This window comes from Sinohyriopsis cumingii, chromosome 1, assembly GCF_028554795.1.
Source record: "Sinohyriopsis cumingii isolate HCF-2022 chromosome 1, ASM2855479v2, whole genome shotgun sequence".
Classification (NCBI taxonomy): Eukaryota; Metazoa; Mollusca; class Bivalvia; order Unionida; family Unionidae; genus Sinohyriopsis; species Sinohyriopsis cumingii.
The window spans coordinates 57,073,886-57,092,488 of NC_142961.1; the positions used below are offsets into that span (position 1 = coordinate 57,073,886).

At 35.4% G+C, this 18,603-nt stretch overlaps 1 protein-coding gene and 1 long non-coding RNA gene across 2 annotated transcripts in view; one reads left to right on the forward strand and one right to left on the reverse strand.

The window, feature by feature from the left end:
• LOC149806917 (E3 ubiquitin-protein ligase MIB1-like) overlaps positions 1-18,603 on the reverse strand; it is a 201,240-nt gene that overhangs the window by 59,643 nt on the left and 122,994 nt on the right. The gene's annotated exons all lie outside the window — the stretch shown is intronic.
• LOC149806918 (uncharacterized) lies at positions 1,924-18,344 on the forward strand. Its single transcript, XR_016413847.1, has 3 exons — positions 1,924-2,016; positions 15,615-15,744; positions 17,657-18,344. It is a non-coding gene; the product is annotated as an uncharacterized LOC149806918 (long non-coding RNA).

Genomic DNA, 18,603 nt, shown 5'->3' on the forward strand with positions numbered 1-18,603 from the left:
TAATGCAGTGAAGAAATTAATTTTGCTGTTGTCAACTATTGTTGCCTTTCTCTATAATCAATTAACCTTGATAAATGATCAATCATGCTTTGCCTGTCAAGATTTATAATCATTTGGTCGACTGCTGTTTTGCTGCATACAGTTGGTTAGCAACTAACTAAACTGCAAATGTATCTTCATGACATTACTCAGGCATGCACACACACAAATGCACACACACACACACTCATACATATTGGTCTTTATTTTATTTTAAGACGCATCAAGAATTCCTTCCATAATTGACCTTCTTCCCTGTACAATCATATTTCTCTTTTCTCTTAACATGCACTGACCCGGTGTAATACTTTGCTAAGTTATTCAATCTTTTTTAACCCCCTTTCTTCAGTACAGAACAGGGCAAAATTTTATCCATGCAGCTAATGAAGAGCATGTTGAATGCCAACCTATGTTCCCTTTTACAGAATTGAATACAAGTTCTTCCGAGATTTATTTAATCTTCATTTGGAAAGTAACACCTGCAACAGGAAATTCATAAATTAAAAAGATTTTTTTCAAAGCATATGGACATGGGATCTACACCTATCCTGTTCAAGACCAGGGTGAGAGATATAGGGATAGAGATTTTCAGACCCTTACGACATCCACACACACACAAAAATGTAGAAAACTTATGTTAAATTAAAACTCCCATACTTTTCTCAGGTCAAATTCAGGGTGACCACAGACTTTATGAAATTTATTTCATTCTATCTGCTTTTAATAAATAAACAAATATGAAACAAGCTATATCATTCATTAATCTTTTATCTATTGATTTACTGAGAAGAATTTAAAATCTGGCATAATTACTCCCTCACCCCACCCCATAAAGGCGTTCAACCCCAGTCGAAGTAACTGAGGATCATAATGCAAAATCTATAACATGATGCTTCTTTCTGCTTTTATTGTGTATATAAAAATCAGGAGTGAAAGGCAAGGATGCTCTTCACTGATCACCCACCTCTTCTTGCAGATGGTTAGCCAAGGGCAACATAACTAAATATTTTCAAGTTTTCCCCCAAAAGGTTTAGGAAGAGATGTTAATATGGCCAGACAGACAGTTGGACAGAGTGTATCATAATCTTCACCCCCACCCCACCCCCTGCTAAAAAGTTGGGATAATAAAAAAAAAAAAATATCCAACAATATACACATAAATATTCACTTTTTAAAAACTGCATTAATCAAGAAATCCTTTAATTCAATGAAATAAAAAATTACAAGTGACTCGGTGTTTGTAACTCAATATTATCCATTCACAATTCTTTGAATGACCATTTTGATATCAGCTCAGAGAAAGAGGGAAAAACAATATTAACATTAATCCTGCAACTTCTCACTGCATACCAGTGCCACTGAAAATTCCAAAATTCAGAATGCTTAATGTGTTCTTCAGTGCAAAACAGTAGCTGTGGAAAGTCTAAATTTGCACATACATACCCCTCCTGTGTTCAAAGGTCAAACAACCCTTTGATCATTAGTAAGCAGACCCCAATGCACCTCTAAATTGGTTGTCATGGAAACCTACATGGGAATCTGAGCAGCTTTCTATGTATTCTCTAACAGAACAGCAATGTGGTATATTGATCCATGAATGAGTTAAAGCTGGGGAATCAGACCATGGGAGCTGACCAGAAATTCTCTCCTACCAGAAATCTTAATGGCCAAACATACTAGTTGGTACAAGAAATTTCAATTTAACTCCTGATAAACATGTCAACTTCATTTATGAAATAAAATGTGACTGCTTCTAGGAACAAAGTACACCAATTAACAGGCATAGTACTTAAAATTTGGGGATCCATTTGAACTGAAAGCACATATACATAAAAAATACTCTGTCAATTCTAACAATAACAGGCTACCCTACATGATACTGCTGTTTTTCCCACTGCTTGGTTACAGATTTTTCAGCCATGGCAAGGAAGCATGTTTACAGAATTTCTTCCCAGCAACTGATAATTGGATAACTGGGTAAGGTTTATGTAATGTTTAGGCTTGCTAGAACTTGACTTTTTTGTTCTATCTGATGATGTACAAAAACCTGTTGATCATTAGGGCTTTTAAGTCTGAGTTCCCAGCAGCTGGTTCCAGGGCTGATTTCAGAATACCAGTAGGATCTGCTAAGATAAGACTCTTAAGAGGAGTCTGAATACATTTCATATACAGCACTTACTGAATGGTTTCAACCACTAAGCTACTGAAAAATTTATCTAAAAACATTTATCTCCGTATCTATGTACTGACAGCTAAGTGCCATATATATGAATAGTTATATGGTTCCCAACAGAGCAGTGATATACATGTTCATCTACAAACCATACCAAGGGTAATTTTGAGAGCACATTATTCCCAAGCATTCTCTTTTTTGACCCTACTAAAAAAATTGTATGTTTAAATTATGGTATATACAATGCATAACTTAGCCTCCAAGTTGACATTACCAGCATGATTTTAAACAAAATTTTAATTTGTATGTGTTGGTAGATTTAAACAAAGTAAGTAAGTTGAAGTTTTCTTTTTAAAAAGGCACCCAGAACTGGGTTACCATTAAGGAAATAAAATTATGTTCTAAAGAACATATACACTAAAAAGATACCTGGAGAAATTACAAGGCAAAATTCAAGTCAATCAGGGGCCATAACTAGTTTATGCTAGAAAAAGCTGAAAATCAAAATTGATCAGTTCTTCAAATGTTGTTGAGTTGAAATTATGGGCAAAGTTTAAAGCCAAGGTTGGATGGTAAATCAATAACATTTTGATGAAATATGATGAAAACCAAACCTGCTATAGTTCTTCTTAAAACAAAGCCTCATACTAATTTGGTTTTGGTCCTTCAAAAGTTACTGAGGAAAAGTGAGATGTATGACTGACACGTCATCGTGTGAAGTCATGGGACAGAGACATATCATGATGTGAAGTCAAGGGAGAGAGTGTCATGGCTTGATGTGAAGTTATGGGACAGACAGACACATAATGTGATGTTATGGCACAGAATGAAATGTCAGAATGTGAAGTCAAGGGACAAATGGACACATCATGATGTGAAGTCAAGTGACAGAGGGACATATCATGATGTAAAGTCAAGTGACAGAGGGACATATGATATAAAGTCAAGTGACAAAGGGACATATCATGATGTCAAGTCATGAGACAGATGGACATGGGTAAGTACACTATATGCACCTTCCATAAATATGGCAGGAATATAAGAACATTCAGCACCTAATACTTACTGGGGAAAATATTTTTTCTTCCTCACAACATTCCATACAATTGTGTGCTAAAATTTCTTTCCCATAAAAAGGAAAGATTATACAAGCCCAAAGAACAAGCCAACTCATGACTGTTGATTAAGTAATTGCCAAAAATTCTTATCCAGATTTCATTTATCTCTGCATACTGTAACATATGCATGAAATTTTGCAATTACCTGCTGTTAGTGTTCACTTTCTAGAGTATCTGACAAAATATCTGCAATGCTATTTTTAAAAATTATTTGGTACCATTACATTTTCAGAGACTAATGCTCATTATACCAAGTGCATGCAGATGATGTTACAAACGATATTTCTATGACGTCTATGTACAAACTCAAACAGTAAGCTCCCTTTGTCCATGTTGGGTGTTCTCCACCCCACCCTTCTGGTGTATTCTCTCTCAAACAAAATGGCTTTGCTTAACTTTTATGATTGATTTAAAACAAAAATGTGTGTGGTATTGAGGTATTAGGTATGATGGTGATAATTTCGAATGGCGTCATTAAGTTATATGCAGGCATGCAGCCACATCCTTCCTATACAACATTTTGCAACTGAAGAATATTTTACATGTAAAGAATTATTTTGTGTGATTTTTAACCAAAAAGAAAGACGAGTGTAAGTTGTTGTTGTAGGGTTTAACGCCATTTTTCAGCACACAATAGGCTATACATGGCCGCCAGTATTAATGGTGGAGGAAGAAACCGGGAAATCCCCGGAAAGAACCACCGACCCTCGAGAAGCTACTGGCAAGCTTTCTCACATATCCACATTGGCCGAATCCGAGACTCGAACCCACGCAGACAGAGGTGAGATGGCAGTGATCCGTAACGGTGAGCGCTTTAGACCACTCGGCCACTCGGGGCCCCACGAGTGTAAGACTAAAGCACATAAAAAGTACAGTACATACAGTAGCACCTTTCTATAACAAGAGTCCCTCATTGGGATCGACCTTGTACTGGTAAAAAAGACTGTATGAGAGTGCAAGTAAAGTCCATTTTTGCCACCAGTTTATTTTAAATTTTTTTGGGAAAAGAAAAGAAAAACAACAAGTTACTGAACTGACATCATTCAAAGTACTCATATACATCCACAAACTGGAATTTATACAAGTCGATCCATGCCCTGGACTCGACCTCAAGATTAGTTTGATCTGGTTTTCAAGCCTCTTCACAAATGAGTAACTTGCTGATCAGATCTAGACCATTTTCATTTCGAACTAATTACATGCTGCAGCAAGTGTTTCAGTAAAAAAAAACAACAACATGTCATGCCACCAACTATATCAAGAAGTGTAGTGATAACAAGATTTTACAGAGACTTCATGGTGCCATCTTGGAGGTCATATATACATAAGAAATAACTATATACCACTACTGTGTCAATGCAACCTGCCATCCCAAGTAGCCATATAAAGATTTTCAGGATGGCCATTAAGGCTGCCGTTTTGGAGGTTGGATCAGCATCATTTTAATACAGAAACAACAACATGTTTCATGAAACAAGTATTTCTTCTTTGAAAAAAGAAATGACTGTCGATATGACCATCCACTGAGGGGAAGTACCTGTAACTGAATTTTTCATAAAAACTGCTGTGACAGCAACTTTGTGAGGTTATATCGTCATAATTTTCATTTATGATCAACAGCTTAGAGTGATAAGTATTTTAGTGAAAAACTGCACGTAGATACAACAATCCATTCAACATATGACCACAATGATGGTCATATTTTTATGTCAGATTGGAAACATTTTCTGTTAGTGCCAACTTGATACAATAATTCTGGTGAGATGCCCTTGAGAAATGATTACAAGATTTACAAGATGGCTGCCACATTTGCGATACTGGATGTCTGATATGGCAGTTTTCATTTAGGACCAACAAAACATCACAAAAGGTCTTCTGGTGAAATATGACTACATACACACAGAGTAGCAATAACAAGATTTTCAAGGTGGCCACCGTTGTGGCCACTAAATGTCAGACTGGTGAAATTTTCATTTAGGAACTAGATACCATATTAAGTCTTCTGGTCAATATTTCAAGCTGATATGCTTGCAATCGAGGAAAATTTGGTGTTAAAAATTTTTTTAAACAAAATTGTCAATATAGCTGCCATGGTGACCATATTCAGGGTCAAAAAGGCAACATTTTCAATTAAGAGCAAACAGACATCATAAGAAGTCTTTAGTAAAATAACACCATGTCAATATGACCATCCATCAAGAACATGAATTGATAACAAGATTTTCAAGATGGCCATCACACTAGTCCCATGTCAGATCAGTCCCATTTTATTTAGTATCAACTATACTTCATAAGTCTTCTGGTAACTATCCTTTGTCAATATATCTCTCCTTTTAGGAGAACTGGCAATAACATGATTTTTAAGGTGGCTGCCATGGTGACATACTGGTTATCTGATCATCGCCATTTTCATTTATGACAAACTTGAAATCGTAAAATGGTGGTCAGTGAAAACCCCACATTGATATGGCCATCCATTCAGGTGCAGTAGTGATAACAAGATTTCAAGATGGTCACTATAGCAGCCATATTAGATGTCAAGCACCGTTTTTCTTTAAGAGCAACTAAATCTTGGGATAATCGTATATGAAATGTTTTGTGGGAATCCTCCAAGGAGTTTATAAAGAGCAACAATAACAAACCTGGAGACTGGCGATGGACAACATGCCATCCCATAAACTCTTCTGGTCTATGACCAAAAGAGGTAAAACAAAGCAAACATTTAAAATTGAGTCAAAATCTATTGTACAAACCATATTCTTGAAACATCATCAAAAAGCTTCTTAACTGAGTTAATGTCAAAATACTGTTTCACAGGTTGGAAGACAATGCACATGAGAAGAATATGTTTTAATTTTGATGGACACTTGCAGCGTATGCACCCTGTTCATGGTTTACCCTTCATATGGTATGCATGGGTCTGGTCCATACACAAGTGGAATAATATCACATTTCTGTAATTAACTTTATATGAAGGATACAACTCTCCAAAAATGGGTTTGAAGTTCTGAAGTGTGTGGAGTGTTCATTTCATATACCTTGCCAAGTATATAGACCATGCCAATTTATATAACATATCAATTCTCTATATGGAATGTTCCATTCAGAAACAGGTGATTGCAGGGCTGCATTGGCTATTTTGTCTGCTCTTTCATCATTCTTAATTTCAATGTAACTAGCTGAGCCAAAGCAGTAAAGAATACATAATTTTTCTTATTGCAAGTGTAAATTATGTTTTTAAAAGACAAGATATTAATGGGCTGTGATATTTAAGGTTCTGCAAGGCTTTCACTGTGAAATGGGTATCTGAAAAGATTATAAGAACTGTTTTCTGTCAAGTTTCAATTTAGTTCAAAGATCTGAGAATGGTTGTAATTTCTGCAATTAATAAAAGGGCTTTATCCTGTAACAAGTTCAAGCAGGTGCTGGGGGTGTTGCAATGGCTGCTGAAGCATTGGTCTCCATATTTCAAAGAATCGTAGACTAAATGCATGGTCATGACAGGAAGCTTCAATATCACTGAATTTAATCTGAAACAAATGAGAGAACTGGTAATGAACTTTTTTAAATTTGTATGCTCTGATCTTACTCATCACTGAATTGCCCAAGATTTTAATTGTTTAAAGCTATTTACCATGTTTAATCAAAACGTGGTTGAAATCTTCATAATACATGTACAAGCCTATATTCCAAATCTGATCCCAGAACTATGGCCTCCAGAGTGTCAATAAGGTCAGCCAATCAGATGCTAGATCAACAAACTAGTATGTGTGTATCTTGTTCAGTATCAAACTTCTGAAACTCAATCAGTGTTCCGGCCAGAATATAAAAAGGGCAGGGTGAACAAAACCGGATCAGAAATAAGGCCTTAAATGTTAAAAAGTTCAGCAATAAAAAGCAAGATCACCTCATTAATATCCCTGAATCTCACTAATTAACAGACATGTCTTTACTGTGTAAGAAATACTCCCTATCTGATCAAAACGGAATAAAAATAAGGCCTTTGGTGAAGCTAAAAGCTCAATTAGCTACAAGATAAGCTCATTAGCAAGTGTAGAGCTCACTCATTTTATGAACTTGTATGAGACATACCAGAACACATCATGCAAACAACACAATATTTTGCTCCCAAACCATACAACATGGTTGTGTTATAACATGATTTAAAGTAAAAATCTTATATGTATATGAGAGAGAGAGAGAGAGAGAGAGAAAGAGAGAAGCTGATAAAGATATATTCCCATAACCTGTAGCCTGTATAAAATGTAAACAGTCATGCTTAAAACACCAGGAAAACTAACACCGCTGGGTAGTTCATACGGTTAATTATCAGAGACAGTTAAAAGGCAAAGGTGGTTAGAGTTAAACAACCAATACTGCACAGATTACTTGATTGACTAACAATAGCTAAGGTGATGTTGTATCATGATTCCTTGCAATGTTGCTGTGGAAGAGACCAGTAGGCTAATTTATACAGGCAAAGTATGCAAATAGATTTATGCTGAAAGTGTGTGTTTTGGATTTTTAATGTAGCTTTTAAAAAAATTCAGTCTTATTGCAGTGATGTCTGCAGTGTGGCAATTTGTAGTGATATCTAGCACTGAAGCATCATGCTACAGACATATAGCAGTCCCACCCAATCACATTATCCTGACACCAGGCAGACCAGTCCTAGCACTAACGTCCTAATTCTGAGTGCCTAGTGAGACAGCTGTAACTACTATTTTTATAAGTCTTTAGTATGATTAGGTTGGGGTTCGAACCCACAACCTCCACATCCGAGACATGCTCTAACCAATAGGCCACTGGAGCGGTTGATTTGTGTTGAAGAAAAACAAAGCTACTAAATATCATTTCCTTGAATGAAAATTAACCAAGAATTCTTTATTTACTGTACCTATTTTTTCCAAATCTCCTGAAAATCAACAACAAAAAAAAACCCCAACCTCTTGAAGGCTGTTTCAGAATAGTCACGTATGCCATTGGATAATCAATGATAGTGCTCTCAAGTGAGTGATTTGATAATGAAAAAAATTATCTGAATTAGTAAGGAACATTTACATTTTCTTAATGTACTGAGATGTACTCTTCTTTAGTTGTTTCTCCTCCTCCTCAACTCTATACCAACTAGACTTGTCGACTCCGACTGCTTTGCTAGTCTTACTTCTGTCTCCCCTCTTAGAGAGTAGGGACTCACTGAACCAGAAATTCTGTCCCCCCAAAAGCTTCCTTTATGAAGCTTTGTCTTTCCTTAGAATCTCCTCTCTTGGTTTAACCGCCAAATTACAAGTGGCTCTCTCAGAGTAACCCTATATTGCTCAGCAATCTTCCAAGATGAAACTAAATTTTCACTTGCTAGTTAGAAGTTATAATTTGGATCGATATTTTTTTCACACCCTCTGTCTCAATTCCGACTGGATATCACTTTGACCTGATCCAAACAAACTTATCAGACAATGTCTTTCTCGCTGTCTGTCCATGTGGGTATGGATTTAGTACATGCCCTGTTCCTTGTGGGTTCCTCTCATCTTTGGACAAAGCTGTAACACATAGGTGGGAAGTCACACTATCTAACACCTGTGTCGATTCAGGATGCTGGATCTTCTCTCTGGTCATGGTAACCTTGTGTAAGAGATTAACTCTAGCCTGTGGCTATGTTCAGACATCAAACCATGGCTTGTAATAATACCTTTGTTTATACACGACTTACTAACTGGGGCTGAGCAAACATGACATTAGTTTAAACAATAGTTTTTTATGTCAATGTTTAAATTAGGTTATCCAACAAAGAAACAGGGTAACTGACCTGTATTAGTCTTTTTTTCAGGATATAAATCTTTATCTAGTTTTCCTTTGTTTAAGAATGCTATGATTATTATTTGTAAAAACTGTAGCTTTTATTGTCAGGGGATATAACCATGTATACACTGTCAGGGGACATAACCATGCATTTATGAATTATTATTGCGATGGACACATGCAAGTCCCAAAAATATGCCAATTCATATGTCAAGGTGCAGTGTTTCCATTAGTTGTAAGACTCAATCAATAACTCCACATAGTGCTGTACTGCATGTACATAGGGAAATGTAGAATCATTTCCCATGCAATAATAATACTCAAAACCCCAAGATATACATGGCATACATCAATGTCATTGAAAGTTAGCATTTAAGTAGTGGGACCCAGTTTATAGCAATGCTGAAGTTCTACAAGTTAAACTGTATTTTCATCAAAATCAGTCACATTTTTAAGCTTTCAGCTTGACCTGGATTTAAGTGTAATGTTCAAAAAGTGACAAGAACGTGTGGCTTATATTCGATAAAACACAGGCACAGGGTTTCTGCTGCTTTCTGAAAACATAAAGTTGCCAGTGTTATATATGGTATTTCCAGAACTTTATTGACTATATCACGTGAATAAATTGGAACCCAGTGCCTTTCCCAAGGACATATCAAAGCAGCTGACTCAGGCTGGCCTGCATGGACACTGAACTCATGGATTACCAATTCAACACTCAACCAAATGAGCTACCATGGGTCCCTTAAGTCATAATGAAAAAGAACAGAGTTTTCATTCAGAAGGATAGCCACAGATTTTTCCACAATCTGGATTTTCCACCCAGTTTGCAGGCTCTTGTCAGAATTCGCAATTTTGTACATTTTACTCTTCAGTTTCAGTTGCGAAAATTCTTTTCGATTTTACAGATTTTTAATAAGTGCTTCTGGAAAATTTTTTAACCACAAGGTCAAGTATGAATTACATGTTCATTGTGATACTAAAATACATGTAGATAATGCTGGGTAGCATGTAGAGTGCTTGAGGAGAAATTAACTTGCCTAGTACTCCTAATTTTTAAGAACAGAATTCACATGTAGTGAAAAGTTTTATTTTTTCAAATTCTGGATCTGTGTGGATTTGGGGGCAAAGGTTTGTAATTTTTGTTAAATTTTTCTGATTACCTGGTAGGCTTATAGCAGAAAAGATATACCAGTATTTGCAGATCTCCAGGGTGATACAGGTGATGTTTCATGCTATTTCATGACTCAATATATACCTTAGATATAGTTCATTCCATCACTGTATATATTTCTATAAAGACTTTTGAATACACACACACACTTGTAATTAAAAAAATGCATTTTTTAAAAATAAATGACATTTCATATTTATAATTAATCATGAACAGGACGAAAAATGCACTACAACCTCTCTTATATTCCGTACTAAAGCAACTCAATAACTTTAACTTATTTAAAGATGCATTTTTATTCATACCACTCCTGCCTATCTCAAAAAGGTACTCCTGCATGTTCAGCCCTTGCTAAGCTAAATTTGCTGTAACATTTGTGACCATGACCCAGACATCAAAAATGGTTGGCTAATGGGTTACAAAAACGAATAATCAACTTCACTTCCTAAGGCTTCATTCAGCTGGGAGCAAAGTCCATCATAGGATTTAGGAAAATATAAGGAGACAAAAACTTGCACCAGAACCTTAACAAGACTGTTGACGATGCAGTAGGAGCATGCTGTTTCTTGCTTTGCTACTTGATAGCATGGATACAAAAATAATGTGGACTAGATAAAAAGAAAGCGTCACTGTTTGCATTTTTGTGCATCTGATCTTTCAATGAGGAAATGGAAGGAAAGTCATTAGATAAAAAAAAAAGGAATGGACAGAAAGTTATGCTTACCTGGGGGAAAAAAGTCAGAATAAGAAAAAATGAAATCAAGTTTGGATGAGATAAAATACTATACATGACTTGATAATAAAGGATTGATTGAGGAATGAAACTTGTAGGTAGTGATGAGGTCAAGGATGCTACTTCCATTACACACAGGCAATTTGGAGAAAATCCAACACATGGGTTTCACAACTTTACATGAATAAAACAAAAAGCAAATATGCATGTTAATGTCACTTTTTACTTTGCACCTACCCTGTCGATTCAGATGTGTCTTTGATCAGCTCAAACACTCTACATCTCCAGTTCTTCAACCTCAATTCCAGTACTTTGAACAACATTGGATAGTGCATACTCCAATTAAAATGTGGAATGCCTATGATGTTGACATTCATATCAATAATGACTGTGAATGTTGGCACAATCGTTTCAACAGAATTGTCAACAAACACCATTCAAATATTAGGTACCTTCTTCAGTGCATCAAAGATGAGGAATCATCCATGGGAATAACATGGCAACAAATTTCAGCTGACCAGCAAGGAACATCATCTGTTAGGAAGTACAGGAAGCAGAACTCTCAAGTGGCCACTCTTCATCAACAATACCATAGAAGAGACACTGACATTATAATTTTAATGTCACATTATAATTTTCTTTCTTGCATTGTTCGCAATTCCTATCAAAGTTTCATTTTTTGATCTATGTAATAATATAAAAGATTAATTTCTTAATAACACCCAGATATTAAATGTTCTTAAATAACTTTCTTCATATTTTTTTTATTTGCCACCCATCTGTCTGTTGTAGAAATGATAATTAGCAGTAACAATGGAAGTGGAAATGCTGTCACAGAAATGCCCGATGTGGAAATGACATCTCCACAATAACAGTCATGCCCCAAGTAAGCGTATATACCGAGTGAATATCTGAATAGTTTCTATAATATGACTCAAGGGCTGTATTCTTATGTAAATGGACAGAAAGTCACACCACACAAAGTTATGTTCCAAAAATTACAAACAATAAACAGGATAGAAAGCCATAGGACAAAAAGCATTAATTTGTAATGGTGGACATACATGTAGAACGGAAAGTCAAAGGACATAAAGTCACATTTTATTTGTTGTTGTTGTTGTTGTTGGGTTTAATGCCATTTTTCAGCACGATAGGCTATACATGGCGGCCAGTATTAATGGTGGAGGAAGAACCCAGAAAACCCCGGAAAGAACCACCGACCCACGAGAAGCTACTGGCAGGCTTTCTCACATGCCCACATTGGCTGAATCTTAGACTTGAACCGCCGCAGACAGAGGTGAGATGGCAGTGATCCGTAACGAAGAGCGCTTTAGACCACTCGGCCACTCTGGGCCCCCACATTTTATAATTATTACTATTGATGTGATTGTTTAAGTACTTTTGATACTCTTATTTTGTTTCTGTTGCATATCTATTAAGTATTAATTGTAAAGTCACATGACTAATACTTTGTTTATTATGTTAATATCTCAACGAAGAAGCTGCAGTTTGCAGTTAGTTAAGTTTTGTCTTATAAAAACCTGCAACATTACAAAATTCAAAGTATGACACTATGTCCTGTAACTGTTTGGTCCTACAAGTAAATCGAAATAATAAAAATTCAAATTGTGACTTTTTGTCCTGTGACTCTTGTTCTGTTACTTTCTGTCCTACATTCATATTCCTGTGAGTTAGGAAAGGAACCTATGGCTAGACCCACTTAACACAGTCGGACACCTATTGACGTCTGGGTAACAAAATCCAGATGAGTTATCTGAAATTTTTTATATTAAAAATCATCCCTATTCCCCTATAACCCACTCACTAAGGAAGTGATAAAAACTCCAAAGCTGTTGGCATTATTGACTCTCCAAGGGCCATAATTAAGTCAAGTTTCATGGGTCTTGTTTTAAAAACATAGGAGCAGTTCAAAAACATTATACACATGCATATGGCTTTATCTGCCAACAAATGGATGCACTGCAATATCCTTGCACTTGTTCAAAGTGCAGATATATGGATCTCAAAACCACATTCATTGCTAAGTGACATTGCCACAAAATAAATTAAATGAACCTTTTTGAATCTTCATATAGACCTGTCAGATTAATCAAACATGACATTGCTCTCCATTGCTCTCACTATCTGATTTTATTAAATCCATATTTCTCTATTACTGACTAGATCTCTTTTGATATTGTCAGCAGGCTTGAGCCGCATCTTATTCTTTCTTTGTGCTTTCAGTTTGACAGGAAAAGATATCATCAACCACAGACAAGCTGATGTCAGTCTTAGATGTTCTTAATGCAATAAGTCATTTCAATATATGTATCAGTTTGAAATCTAAATGTTGTGTGCTTTTGACTGAATTAGTTTAACACGCACATATTGTCAGACCTTTCTCAAGCAGCCATTTGTTGGAAAAAAGAACAGTTGCTTCAAATGACACAAGAAACATGACTATAATGTGTCTTTGTTTATAACATCAATTTGGAGTTAAAACACTGCATCATCATGGCTGTCATTGTTTTCCTTAAATGTCTATTATGCCCGAACTACTCAAAACACCAAGTCAAGATGGCAAATCAATTAAGGGGGCCCCAAGTGGCCAAGTGGTCTAAAGCGCTCTCCGTTACGGATCACTGCCATCTCACCTCTGTCTGCATGGGTTCGAGTCTCGGATTCAGCCAATGTGGGTATGTGAGAAAGCTTGCCATTAGCTTCTCGTGGGTCGGTGGTTCTTTCCAGGGTTTTCCCGGGTTCTTCCTCCACCATTAATACTGGCCGCCATGCATTAGCCTATCATGTGCTGAAAAATGGCATTAAACCCTACAACAACAACAACAAAATCAATTAAATAATTCAGCTAAGTTTCAGAAACCTGTAGCTAATGGATCATAATGAACTCTTCAATGACTAATTTTCATCAAACATGGGGTTATCACAATTGTTATATAAAACTTAGTTGGTAGCAAAATTATTTCGATACCTTTGACTGCATTCTATTTAAACCCAACACACACAACACATTCATATATATATTCATTGATTTTTTTTATTGTTCTAGCTGTATTGTGGTTCAGCACATAATGCATTCATAAGTTTTGATAATCTCCCAACACTGCAGTTCTGTACAGAAGACAGTCATCAGCTATGGACCCAAGCTACAGTGCTACAGTGTATAATGGAACCTTCTTCAATCAATCATTTTTGTAACAACAGTGACCTCCTTACACAGGCTGTGGCTTTGCAATGAAGGTTTATTGCTTTCCAATGAAGGTTTATTTCTACAATAATGAAACTGATGGGAATCAAGAAAAGTGGCTCTTTAACAGATGATTTTGAAAGCCAGTCTGATGGTATCCAAGTAAGAAGTCAAATTGTTTGCAACTAAATCATAATTTGGTACCTCAGATGCAGTAGGACTTGTGTTCAAACTAAGTATGATGAAGTGGCCTCCATCCCTGTACAATGTCCCTGTTCTCCCCTTTTTTGTTCAAGGATGTCCCACCTCTTTCTATCTTCAGGACTATCCATGTAACCATTTAAAATTGATTCCAGAACAAAAGCCCCCTAATTGAGGTAGGACAAAAAGCAACTCATGGGCAGGATAAAACTCATTTTTGCTATTTACACTATATACATTTTCATTGTTCATTTTTATAGAACTGTTTATAAACTTGATTGAGATTTTTAAAATTTATTTATTAAAGCTATATTTACTATGATGTACAATGGTCTCCCTTGCACTCTTTACTACATTTTTCTAGTGTGTAATCTAAAATGTTTCTCCTGTAATGATCATGAAACAATTTATTAAAATATTTTATATATTTGTTTCTTTTGATAAAATGCATGCATATTTTCATAAATATCAAACAAAATGATAAAATTTACTAAACCTATCTGTGTATCTCAAACTAGGCTACAAATCATTACTACACGTAATAATCCAACAAGCATACTGTATCTAAGCACATTCATATTACTTTTTAATGTACATTTAAACCATTAAAACATGTAATATAAGATACATCTGTAAAATAATATTACTTGGAAAAAAATTATAAATATTTTCTTACATCAATCAAACATGGTGATTGCATACTAAAATTTCTGTGACTGAGAGCAAATAATTAAAACAATGAAAACCATAATACAATTATTCATTTCAAGAAACGTAAAGGGGTGGGAGAGCTTTTGCTCTGGGGGCATTTGTCCTACCTCTGTCAGGGTGCTTTTGTCCAACCCCTGTCAGGAGGTTTTGCTGAGGGCTTTTGTCCTACTCCTGTCATGGGGCTTCTGTCCTAGAGTGATATTGTCTGCACCCTTTCAAAACTACAACTATCTCCATTATCTACATTTTCTGATATATTCCAACAAAAGAATAATAGTTTTATTCCTTTAGGAAAAGAAAGTTGTATAATGAGGCACATCTATGACAAGAAAAGGTGATGTAATAATGGTATTACTATTACTATTATTATTATTTCTTACAGATGAAACAGGACTTTAAGTGAGGTTTGGAAATAGATCTAATCCAAACAGATTCTTCACACCCTTATTTCCTTGTTGCAGGCATCTGTTTCTCCAAGAATCCCAGAGGGCCCAAACTTGGTTCTAGGTGTGAAACCAGCAGGGGCTTTATATGGAGTTCAGTTTATGACAGCTCAATCTTGTTAACCATGTATCATTCTTGGAAGCAAAGGTGAGATTCAAGCTGCACTGTGTACACAATAATTTGTTGACACAATACCTGAAAATGTTTCACACCTTACATCACTTCCTGTATATCATATGGCTACTGCAAACCATTACCACCTGAACAGGAAACCCCAATCAATGACACCAAAATACCTTGGCTAAATTTCTGTATGAAGTCAATATGGGCTTTTTCAATTGCCATAATTTGCTATGGCACTTTGAAAATACTTAATGCCACAATGACTTAAATTGTTTTTCAGGATATCTGATGGGGGGGGGGGGCACATCAATGGTTACCAGCTAATATAGCTGGAAGCCAAGCTGGGGCCCACAAATAATGATATCTGACAGCATTCAACAAATTAATAAAATAAATTTCCAACAAATTGCTCTAATTTGCATAAATTCTGAAAATAACACTTGCTTAATATCAACAAGAACAATTATTATTATTATTATTATTAACATTATTATTGTTATATTACTTTGGTGACTAATTTGTAGAGGGCCTCAAAGAAGAATAGTTGTATTTAACTAATTGAGTTATCCTCCATAACATTATTATTATTACTTTTATTATTTGATACAGGAAGTAAATTTATTTTTCTATTACATACAAGAAAAGTCAGCCAAGATATTTGTCTCTGTTTGAAGAAATAAATATAAAAATATTTTACATATATAATTTTTTTTACATACCCCCCCCCCCACAACCTGTGATGAAACAAATTTTGTTTTTGTAATAAATTGCTTAAAACCAAATGGTCATGCTGTATTTTGCAATATGAATGTTATGGCTTCGTCAACAGTTAAGTATACTATTGCAACAACATCAGCACCAACACAGACTAAAAACAACAACAACAATAATAAATAATAATAATATTTTAGGTGGGAATTCAAGAACTACTCTCCCTTGAGACCAAACATAGTTTTCCTTGTAAAAAATATTTAAAATAAGTCTTTCCTCAAAAAAAATTTGAAAATGAAATTTTTGTGAAATGTTAGTAATCTACTGATGGCATGTCATTAAAGACAATGCTTATAAGTAGTTTTTGCATCATTTAGGAAATTTTACATCTTTTGAAATGATTTTGGCAGCAAAGACTAATCAGAGAAATTACAGTAGTGTTGTCACTTGCCTGAGCTGTCCACTATATAGATACCAGGACTTTTTTAAATTTATGGGGTCTGGCAATTTGGGGTGGGAAATTGTCCCTTGGGAATGCTCCAGGTGTAACACTGTCACATCCAACATATTAAACTGTGTTAAATTGAACCAGCACAGACCTATCTCATAATGTACTCTTCCCTTGAACAAATCATAAACAGAGCAAACAGTGAAGACCCTGATCTTATGGTGCAATATATAAGACCAGACTATAAATCATTACAAGATTAAAAAATTTCTAAATGCAGTAAATTCAGGAAATTAATAAAATAACATTTTAGCAAGTACATGATATTACTGTTGTTGACTGACTTTTAACTATACTTTTAACACATTATTGGCTATCAATGCTGAGAAAGTTAAGAACTATGCGCTTTTCCAACAGACACACTGAAGCAGCTATCTGTGACTGACCTAGGCAGGTATCAAACGAGCAATACTCTAATTTAAAAGTACAACTTTCTGCCACCAAAGTAACGGCTCCCAGTGAATACTGCCTAAGCAATTTGTGTAAATTGCCCTGCCAAAGGATACACCATGGTAGCTGACCTGGTCTGATCCAAGAGAAGACTTCAAACCCGTGCCTTTTTGGTTGCTAGTAGGGAAGACTAACTTAAATTGACTGATTTACAGGATCATGGATTAACCTGTTTGCATGAGTAAATATGGTAATTTGTACTGGTCTATCTACATGCCACCAACCCTAAAAGTTTTGTAAATTCATATACTTGTATTTACCTTCCAGACAGCTGATTTGAATGGATCCCTGCCAATAGATGATACCATATATAGGATGCCTAGACCTGCAGGGCTTATTGCCTGCAGCCCATCTGGGGTTTAAACCTCAATGAATCCTGTGGTCAGCTGCATACATCCGGAACTTGGTTACCCAGTACCAATTGTATACATGTTAAGTTTGCACTTTTCAAAGATTCATGAAAACTATGGCAATAACAGATGCTATTGCTGAAAATGTTCAATTCTTTCATTATTATTATAAATATAGCAAATTCTATTAGGAACCAAATAAAAGTAAAGAGTTTTCTACACCATGTGACGAAACACTGATAATTATCTGAATAATAAAAATAATAATAATAAAATAATAAGAAACATAACAACCATTATTTTTATTATTATTTAAAGGTTACGTTGCTACCAGAAATGAATATCAAGTTTCCACTGATAATAATTTTTTTTATACATCTGTCAACAACAGTCATTTTCAAACTGGTGCAGCAGATTCAATGAGCAATTAACTATAGATTCAGACTGGATGTTGCTACTGCCGTCTTTGAAAATCCACCATTTTAGAAACTCATTTTAAACACAGCTGGATTATAAGATGCATCCAATAAGGAAGGAACAGAGCTTTTATCAAAATGGATTTTAATTATCTTAAATAATTATTATTTAGATATAAAAATAAAAGTGAAAATGTATTGAATTTTCAGACAACGTTTTGGTTTTCTCATTTCCTTTTTTTTTCCTGTTATATGAATGCACAGGTGGAAAAGGAAGTGCTATTTCCATTGACTACCCCTTTTCTTCCCCCTCACTAAATTTTGGCTGGAATCTCTCAATGGTGTCAGCAGTAGGTAATCTCATTTCCCCCTCAAAAATCTTAGTGGGATAGCCTGACCCCTTGCCATGTGGGTGGAGCAAGACTGACAACTTCTGCTACAGTGGCAC